The sequence below is a fragment of the Portunus trituberculatus genome, chromosome 32 (genome assembly GCF_017591435.1).
Source record: "Portunus trituberculatus isolate SZX2019 chromosome 32, ASM1759143v1, whole genome shotgun sequence".
Taxonomy (NCBI): domain Eukaryota; kingdom Metazoa; phylum Arthropoda; class Malacostraca; order Decapoda; family Portunidae; genus Portunus; species Portunus trituberculatus.
In genome coordinates, this window is record NC_059286.1 from 1,690,682 (window position 1) to 1,700,681 (window position 10,000).

General features: G+C 36.7%; 1 protein-coding gene across 1 annotated transcript in view; it reads left to right on the forward strand.

Moving 5' to 3' along the window:
• The first annotated feature begins 5,786 nt into the window (after positions 1-5,786).
• The window catches only part of LOC123511901 (probable magnesium transporter NIPA1), a 43,537-nt gene continuing 39,323 nt past the window's right edge, over positions 5,787-10,000 (forward strand). The window contains exon 1 of the mRNA XM_045267973.1: positions 5,787-6,031. The gene's annotated coding sequence lies outside the window, so the exon portion shown is untranslated. The remainder of the gene's footprint in view (positions 6,032-10,000) is intronic.

Consider the following 10,000-nt stretch of genomic DNA (forward strand, 5'->3'; position numbering starts at 1 on the left):
TGGTACAATTGTTAATTCTCGCTGCCGTGGAGACAGTAAGGCATACAAGAGTCACAATTGATGTATCAGGGGAGTAAATTGTTTAATATATGAGGATGGGAGAGATGCATACAGTGATGTGTGTGTGTGTGTGTGTGTGTGTGTGTGTGTGTGTGTGTGTGTGTGTGTGTGTGTGTGTGTGCGTGCGTTTATGTAAGGAGGGAAAGCTGGCCAATGGTAACATAAACAGTAAATACTCGTAAAAGGCCCATTTAGAATGACAGTCCCTATGCAGGTCCGAGAGACTTAGCCAAAGGAAAGGGATAAATGTCTTGAAACCTCCCTCTTAAATGAGGCTAAGTCATAGGGAGATGGATATGCAGAAGCAGGTAGGGAGTTTCAGATTTTACCAGAAAAGGCATTTTTATGAAAGAGGAAAATCCGGTCAAGGGCAACATAAATTGTGGTAAAAAATAAAGGCCCATTGAGGTGTCGGCACCTAAACACGTTGAATAGATAATTATGGAGAGGGACTCCCCAACTATTATATATTTAACTATCTATTCAAAAGATGGCTCCTAAATAGGAGTCATTTTCTGTCTTTATTTATTTATTTTTTGTTGTTTTTTGCGTGAAGAATGCAGATGTAGCTAGTGCATGTAGTTTTGTGTGAAGGAAGAGAGTTGTCTTTAGAAGGCAGGCTGTAACTGCCCCCTTGTGTTGTGAGACATAAAGGGAAACATTCAGTGAGGTCAGAGCTGGCTTTAATGAAAATTCACAGCACCCCCTGAATCAGTGCTATTAGACGTCACTGGGAGTAATTATCGTTTCGGTAGGTGTCTACTGCCTCTTCCATGTAATGAATGATTGAAAGTACTAGTTAACACTTGCATTAGAGAGATGGACAGAATAGTGGTGAGAGGAAGAAGAAAGTCTTGTGCAGCGAGGCCGCGGGAGAAGCGGAGGTATGCAGTTAACAAGATCAGATGAGCAGTTGGTATGAAAAAAAAAAAAAAAAAAAAACGGTAGAAGATAGCAAGAGATGCAACATTGCGGAGGTGAAAAAGAGCTTGAAGACGGTCGGTCAAAGGAGAGGAATTGATGAGACGAAAAGCTTTAGATTTCATCGTATCTAATAAAACTGCGTGAGTGAAATTCCCCCCACACATGCAAAAAGTATTCCATACATGGGCGGATAATTCCCATGTACAGAATTAGCAGAGTTGAGAGGTGAGATAAATTGGCGGAGACGCCTCAGAACACCTAACTTCAAAGCAGTTGTTATGGGGAGAGATTAAATGTAAAGTTTCCATTTAAGATTATAACTAAAGGGCAGACCGAGGATATTCAAAGTGGAAGAGGTGCACAGTTGAGTGTCATTGAAGAAGAGAGGATAGTTTTCTGGAAGGTTATGTCAACTTGATAGATTGAGGAATTGAGTTTTTGAGGCATTGAACACTACTAAAGATTTCTTTGCCACAATCAGAAACTTTAGAAAGATGAGACGTCAGGCGTTCTGTGGCGTCCCTCCTGGATCTGTTAACTTGCTAAGTGGTTGGTTGTTTCTGAAAAAGACGTGGAAAAATAAGTAAGGTGGTATCATCTGTGTAGGAATGGATTGGGCAAAAGTTTGGTTTAAAAGATCATTAATGAATTATAGTAAGAGAGTGGTTGCCTTGAAGAACACCGCTATTAATAGATTTAGGAAAAGAACAGTGGTCGTCTACCACACCAGCAATAGAATGGTTGGAGAGGAAACTTGAAATGAAGTTGCAAAATGAAGGATATAAACCGTAGGTGGGTAGGTTTGAAATCAAAGCTCTGTGCCAGTCTCTATCAAAAGGTAACAGCAAAAGATTCACCAAAATTTCTAAAAGAGGAGAACCAAGACTCAGTAAGGAAACCCAAAGATCACCAATAGAGTAGCCTTGACGAAAGCAGTGCCGACGATCATATAGAAGATTGTCAAGTGACAGATGTTTAAGAATCTTTCTATTAAGGACATATTAAAAAAAAACTTTAGATAAACAAGAGATTAAATCTAGAGGGCGGTAGTTTGAGTGATTAGAAAGGGCACCCTTTTTAGGAACAGGTTTAATGTGGCAAATATCCAGCAAGAAGGAAAGGTAGAAGTAGATACGTAGATCTGGAAGAGTTTCGCCAGACAAGGTGCAAGCACGAAGGCATAGTAGGAGTATTTGAGAATAATAGGAGGGACTCCATCAGGTCTATAAGCCTTCCTTTGGCTTACACCAGCTTGGGTATAGAAAACATCATTAAAAACCATTTTAATGGAAGCCATGAAATAGTCAAAAGGGGGAGGAGATGGAGAGACAAGCCCAGTATCATCCAAGGTAGAGTTCTTCGCATAGATTTGAGAGAAAAGTTTAGCTTTAGCGACAGAAGAGATAGTAATGGTACAATCATAATGAAATAAAGAAGGGAAAATGAAGAAGTAAAGTTATTGGTAATGTTTTTGACCAAATGCCAGAAAGATTTTTACATTATCTATTAATAAAGGAGTATTTGGCAAGTTAGAAAACAGGCTTGGCATGATTCCTAGCTGAAATATAAAACGCATGAGATTCAGGAGATGGAAGGCTCAAGTACCTTTTGTCAGCAAACTCTATTATAAACAGCACGAAAACAGGCTGTATTAAACCTAAGTTTGGAAGGTTTAGGTTGAGAGAAAGAGTGAGGATTGCACACCTCCATTCCATGCCAGAGACTATCATCTCCGTTATAAACTCAGCACATAGATATGAGTCTCTGACATGGAAGCAATGTTATTTCAAGGAAACTCAGCATAATACCTCCTCAGGTCCCCTCAACTGACAGAGGCAAAAGGCCATAGACACCTCCGCTTTTGTGGATCCTAAGGAGGGATTGGAGAAGTAAGACAATTGATAGATATGAGATTGTGATCGGAGAAACCCAAAGAAGATAAAGTAACAGCATAAGTAGGATTAGAGATAAAGAAAATGTCAAGAATGTTGGGCGTATCTCCAAGACGGCCAGGAATACGAGTAGGGTATTGCACCAGTTGCTCTAGGTCATGGAAGATAGCAATTTTAAAACTAATTCACCACGATGGTCAGTGAAGCGAGAGGAAACCCAAATCTAATGGTGAACATTGAAATCTCCAAGGTGGAGATCTCCGCGAAAGGAGAGACAAACAGAATGTGCTGCACTTTTGAAGTTAAATAATCAAAAATTTCCTGTTGTCAGATGAGTTAGATGAGAGATAAATTTAGTTTGAGATTTAGTGATGGTGGAAAACTCGAAAGATTAAAATGCTTGGGCACGAGAGCAGGTCAAGTAGTTGCACACATAGACGCAATATACAGCTTTGGAACGAAAATGAGGATAGAGAAAGTAGGAAGGAACAGAAAAGGGCCTGCTGTCAGTTGCCTCACACACCTGTGTCTCGGTGAAGAAAAGAAGAGGTTTAGTAGAGGAGAGGGGGTGTTCTACAGATTGAAAATTAGATCTAAGACCTCGAATATTGCAATAGTGGATGAAGAAAAAGTTGAGGTGGGTGTCAAGCTATGTGTAGTCCATAACGGGAGATCAGTCCGACCAGGTGGGGGTGTCCTCTCCCCGGAAGGAGACTCCGATTCTGGTTTAGGAGTGACCATAATATTTTTTTTTTTTTTTATAGGTGAAGGGTGTGTGTGTGTGTGTGTGTGTGTGTGTGTGTGTGTGTGTGTGTGTGTGTGTGTGTGTGTGTGTGTGTGTGTGTGTATAAGTGCATGTACTCGTAGTTTTGTGTGAAGAAGAAGAGTTGTCTTTATAGGTCAGGTTGTGACTGGCCCCTTGAGTTCTCTTCCTCCTCCTCCTTCTCCTTGTCGTCCATTTCATACCAATATCATCTGATACCTTTCATCTACTATACACACACACACACACACACACACACACACACACACACACATACATATAGTAGACACCTACCGAAAAAGTAACTTACTTCCAGCGAGGTCTAATAGCTCTAGCCCTGATCTTATAGATCAGTTCAAGGAATGCTGTGAATTTTCTATTAAAAATCAGAACTAGTGCTATTAGACCTCCATGAGAGTAGATTATATTTTCGGCAGGTGTCTACTATGTGTGTGTGTGTGTGTGTGTAATTCACCTCCTCCTCGGTCGCCTGCTGGTCACCCAGCCAGTCTTCCCTATTACGGAGCGAGCTCAGAGCTCATAGACCGATCTTCGGGTAGGACTGAGACCACATCAACACACAACACACACCGGGAAAGCGAGGCCACAACCTCTCGAGTTACATCCCGTACCTATTTACTGCTAGATGGACAGGGGCCACACATTATGAGGCTTTGCCCATTTGCCTCGCCGCTTACCGGGACTCGAACTCGGGCCTCTCGATTGTGAGTCGAGCGTGCTAACCACTACACTACGCGGTGTGTGTGTGTGTGTGTGTGTGTGTGTGTGTGATACTAAATGGTATAATATATGAGAGGGTGTGAGATACTTTTGGTATGGAAATATACGAGAGGGAGGAGGAGGAAGAGAGGAAAAGGAGAAACATAAGGAGCACAGGAAAAAAAAAGAACTACTATTACTACTACTACTACTACTACTACTACTACTACTACTACTACTACTACTACTATTACTACTGCTGCTGCTGCTATTGCTACTGCTACTTCTGCTGCTACTGGTGCTGCTGCTGCTGCTGCTGCTGCTGCTGCTACTGCTATCACTACTGCTACTACTACTATTACTACCATTTTACCACCACTATTACCACTTTATTAATACAAGCCACATCTTGAGCATTTCCCAACAGCCACATGCCGGAACGAGTGGCAATAGCACATGATATCTTTGCACAAACTGAACATCATCGCAGTGTTAAGAGCAGCCAAGATTCGTATTCAGAAACGTTTTGGTTTCCCATTATGGCTATTTTCAAAGGTTTTCTAGTGTTTTTTCCTGTCCTGTTAATAATTCAGAAAATTTATAAATCTGTCACTAAAAAAAAAAAAAAAAAAAAAATATATATATATATATATATATATATATATATATATATATATATATATATATATATATATATATATATATATATATATATATATATATATATATATATATATATATATATATATATATATATATATATATATATATATATATATATATATATATATATATATATATATATATATATATATATATATATATATATATATATATATATATATATATATATATATATATATATATATATATATATATATATATATATATATATATATATATATATATATATATATATATATATATATATATATATATATATATATATATATATATATATATATATATATATATATATATATATATATATATATATATATATATATATATATATATATATATATATATATATATATATATATATATATATATATATATATATATATATATATATATATATATATATATATATATATATATATATATATATATATATATATATATATATATATATATATATATATATATATATATATATATATATATATATATATATATATATATATATATATATATATATATATATATATATATATATATATATATATATATATATAAATGCCTTTAAAACCTGTCACTTCAACTAGAGCCTTGAGAAAGTAGTGAATATTTGGCACAGAAGTGTTTCAAAATATGGTCCTAATTAGTATACACCATGGAATCCCAAGCCAAGCTATGAGTTGAAGGCCAGGAGAGTGGTGGCGCGTGGCTAACTCGGCTGCATAACACTGCGCTGAACCGACAGCGCAGAGGGCCCGCAGCTAGGATGTGACTGACGCTGCTGACGCACTTCAGTCATGACCTGGTCGAGCGGGAGGGAACACTGCTCGGATTTCGCAACGTGTGTGACTGGTTGCTCTCTCATTTACTTAACTTGTGAAGCCTCGCCCTGCGGCTCTTTGCAGTGTGTTTTGTTTCCTTCGCTAAGTGGAGATTGAAAAAGTTACGGTTGTGAATTTTGGCTATACTTCTCTCCTGAGACACCTAGAAGGTAATGTACTGACGTAAACACCTGCCGTACATTGTAAACATGGATTTGCTAATTAATATATGTTTTAATTTGCTCAGAGAACTTGTGTGTAGCTCTAATGAGCAAGGATATTATTGTCAAACGCTATTTGAAACTATTAACATGATTGCAATCTTTATGATATAGTAGTGTACATACTCGAGACGCGTACCATTGTCACTTAAATGGAGTTTTCAGGTGTTTGCATGATTCTAGCAGTAATTTAGCAAACTTGTGGACATTACTGAGATCTTGTTTTTTTCTTGATTTTATTAAGTCTTGCAATCTGTTGCAGATATTATTGGAGGCTTGAAGACTGTTTTCATTGTTAGAGCAATTATTTTGACTCTATCGTAGAAGATATTGTGACTTCCAATTAGATTGTTCTCATGATTCTGGCAATAGCTGTAATTTGTAGTGGAAGTCACTTAGGTTTTCAAGAGGGGTTTCATCATCCGAGTAATAATTCAGCATCTGTATTGGAAGTTATTGTGGTTTTTTAAAAGTGTTTTCATGGTTCTAGTGAGTACTGTCAGAAATCTATGATGTAGATACGTAAACACATACAAACCTGTGAACTGAATATAATGATGCTATACGGGAAAATAATTTAGGAGTCACCTGTGGCAAGGTGTGTGTGGCGAGAGACACGTGTGCGAGGCAGGTACGAGTATATGGCGTGACTCATCCGTGTGTGGTGGGATGTTTGTGTTGCAACTCCTGGATACCTCTGTGGACGGCGTAAATGTACTTATTGTTAGATTTGTGGGGTGGCGTAATCACACACACACACACACACACACACACACACACACACACACACACACACACACACAGAGGGAATAATCTTGACTCTAATCCTATATATTGAAACTACACCTTTCCCCACTCACACATCACGAGGAATGGGTAAGAATTTTCCTACTTCCGCAAGTTTGTTCAGTGTGTTATCCAGCTTGCCCTGAGTCTTCTATATTTATTTGTACCAGAGATTGATCAACAAAAGGATGACTTTCTCTCAAATAAAAATTTCGTGCAGTGTAACTTTGATTAATTGACTATTCGGTTACTTTAATGCTGTCGTTGCTCCTAACGACTTCGACTGTTTAAAGGTTCATAATGTATTCTTGATAAGGTCTGTCGTATCTTTGCCTTTCACACACGGTTTTGTTTGTTTTTACGTTGTATAAGCATGGTTCACACAGTAATGCGACGGAGGAGTATTTTTCTTTGTTCTTTTGTATTGTCTTGTCTTGTATGTTGTTTTCTAGCAACTATAACAAAAAAGAGGAAAGAATTTACTTGAATCTCCACTTTTCTTCTTTCTTTTTTCTCTTTCGCTCATTCCTTTTCTCTTTTTTATTCCTTCCTAGCTTATCGTCATATTTTTGTTTTCTTCTTGTTCTTCTTTTTCTTTTACCTCTACTCTCTCTCTCTCTCTCTCTCTCTCTCTCTCTCTCTCTCTCTCTCTCTCATTTTTTCTCTTCTTTTCCCACTTTTCTCTGTTTTTTTCTTTCTTTCATCTTTCTTTTCTTCCTCTCTTTCTTTGTTTTTCCTCATCTCATTGTTTTTTCTTCTTTATTTTGCTCCTCCTCCTCCTCCTCCTCCTCCTCCTCCTCCTTTAGATAAAAAAAAAAAAAAATAGTTGATTTTGTTCTATACCACTGTAAACATCCAAGAATATATCAGTATCATAATGGCATCACTTTCACCACCCTCTTGAGTAACACGCTGAGGATCACAGGCTTGCCATTCCGTCACGATCAGCACGCACTCCAAGGCACGATACAACATAACGTAAACATTAATACCCGTCTCCTCCATACATAAAGATGACTTTGAAACATTATCTTTTTTCAGGTCATTATGTTCTTTTATTATTCTAGTGTACCAATATTGCAGTGTCTTTAAACCCTCGCTAAGTCATCATTAGATATTGCGAGTTAAATTCTCAGTTGATATTTCACAAATGTAAGTAAATGTACTGAACAGACTCTGAATTATCATTGAACTACAATTGAGTTATTTTTCAGGTGAATAAAGTTATTAAAGCGTTCGATTATCCTTACAGTATTGCTAAACCATAATTAAACTACCCAACCGCAGTATAAACTCACTAATTTACCACTAAACCATTGTTGATCAACCAAACAATTTGACAGACTCACTCTACTACCAGTAAACAGATATTTATTAAACTACCAATAATTAACATCTTAAAACTATCCAACAAGTAGATAAACAAATTCAAATATCACTACTAAACCATCGCTGATTCATTCAATAAACAATTACATTCACTAAACGAATCGTCACAAACTTGGATAAGTGACTGTAGACGAAAACAGCTCCCATGATCATAAGACTGAAAGAAATCACATCGTACGGTAATTATCTAACAAGTATGAGGTTTTTTTTCTTTATCAAACAGCCTGCAGGTATTGGCGTATGTGTGTGTGTGTGTGTGTGTGTGTGTGTGTGTGTGTGTGTAATTAGTCAACACTTATCTTAGTATTATCACAGAATCATGTTCGTTTTTCTCTGACAAGACGAAGCTTCCATATTCTTCATGAGAAGTAATTTTATGCTTTGCTATATGCGCTTTATTTTGATATTGTTGTTATTGTTGTTGTTCACGTTCTTCTTATTCTTGTCGTTGTTTTAGTTGTTCTTGTTAATACTCATTATCATCATTATAGCCATATCATCAGAGAGAGAGAGAGAGAGAGAGAGAGAGAGAGAGAGACTACTCGAAATACTACTAATCTTATAATTTATAATAGGCCTGGAAAGATTCGCCATACATTCATATATATTACTCCTCCTCGTCGTTCTCCTATTACTACGTACTACTACTACTACTACTACTACTACTACTACTACTACTACTACTACTACTACTACTACTACTAATACTAATACTACTACTATTACTACATATATCATAATTAAAATATCACTATATCCACGACCAGTATCTTCCAATATACCAATCACAGTCATACTAGCTACATATTAACGTTTATAGTTATGAACCGGCGCCTATGTAATGCAGCTTGGGTCTTCATGTCCTATTACAGGCCTCTGGGGTCGTGTACAGCTACAGTCCTGTGATCCATAGGTTGTATTGGTAGTGGCAAGTGAAATTCCCGGAAGTTAGAGAGCGAATATGTTCAGGCCTTCCTAACTTACGAGGAAATTGATTCACCGCTACATTTGACTTGTCAGGGAGGGAGGGAGAGAGAGAGAGAGACCCATATAGTGCTTAACCTGCAAGACTTAGTGAAAAAAAAAAAAATAAATGGAATAAAAGAGATGATACAGAAATAAATAATGCAGAAAATCGAAGATAATAAAAGTTTTAACTTCATCATCAAAGCAAACTGGCCATTTAACACGCAATGAACTCAACATGCTGCCTCATCTAGCTAAGAGTATCCTATAATGGTTGGGTGCATTAAGAGACTTGCAGGGATCTTTAAGTTAACATCTAATTAATTGACTTCTAAACAGGTAGAAACATCTATCTACCTGTCTATTTACTCACAACACGTCGTTCCCACCCTCAGCCTGGCGAAAAGTGTTACAACTTCACCAATAACAAAAACGACGTCATGATGCAGGAAAACTATTAATGCTTCATCAGTTCAACATCTTGCCAATAAAAACAAAGCATTTCTGTAGAAAATGTGTAATGATACAATAAATAAGATGAATACGTCAATTTAGGAGTCATGTATTAAAGAAAAACATTTACCTATTACAGATTTAGTAGTATGAAATCAATGTTTCATGAATTATCGACTTTCTATAATATCCTTAATTAACAAATGGCCCTCGGTTAAAGCATAGCTTTGTTGGCATGAAAAAAATTAAAGAATAGATCAATGATAAAATGAATAAGAAAAATATTTACAAAGGAACATTATAAAGACAACGCTCCACTGTCTT